Here is a 346-nt window from a genome sequence, read left to right as displayed (position 1 = left end):
TATATATATATAGCTGTGGAAAAGTTTAGGCAGCAAATCTTAGCTGTCCACAGCTGGAGGAAGCTTAGCTTTTGGCATGCAGCCATGTTCAAGCTCAACCACTTACCTGGGGGCACCAAATTCTAGGCATGGTGCCTAGGAGGAAATAAATAGTCTCATATGTTTTAAGTTATAAAGTCATGGCAAGCATCAAATATGGATAGGGTTAATTTAAACTTACTCCATAAATATAAGAATATTAACAAGGGAGGATGCCCCTTCAAGCGTCAAGAAACAATATTAATATTGCAGTTTTATAACAATCCACCAATCCGTGACTCAGATAGGTAAAATATAAACATATCTA

Source organism: Condylura cristata, unplaced genomic scaffold (assembly GCF_000260355.1).
Source record: "Condylura cristata isolate star-nosed mole 26May11 unplaced genomic scaffold, ConCri1.0 scaffold00009, whole genome shotgun sequence".
Lineage (NCBI taxonomy): Eukaryota > Metazoa > Chordata > Mammalia > Eulipotyphla > Talpidae > Condylura > Condylura cristata.
The sequence above is the reverse complement of the archived record's forward strand: the minus strand, read 5'-3'. Positions refer to the sequence as shown.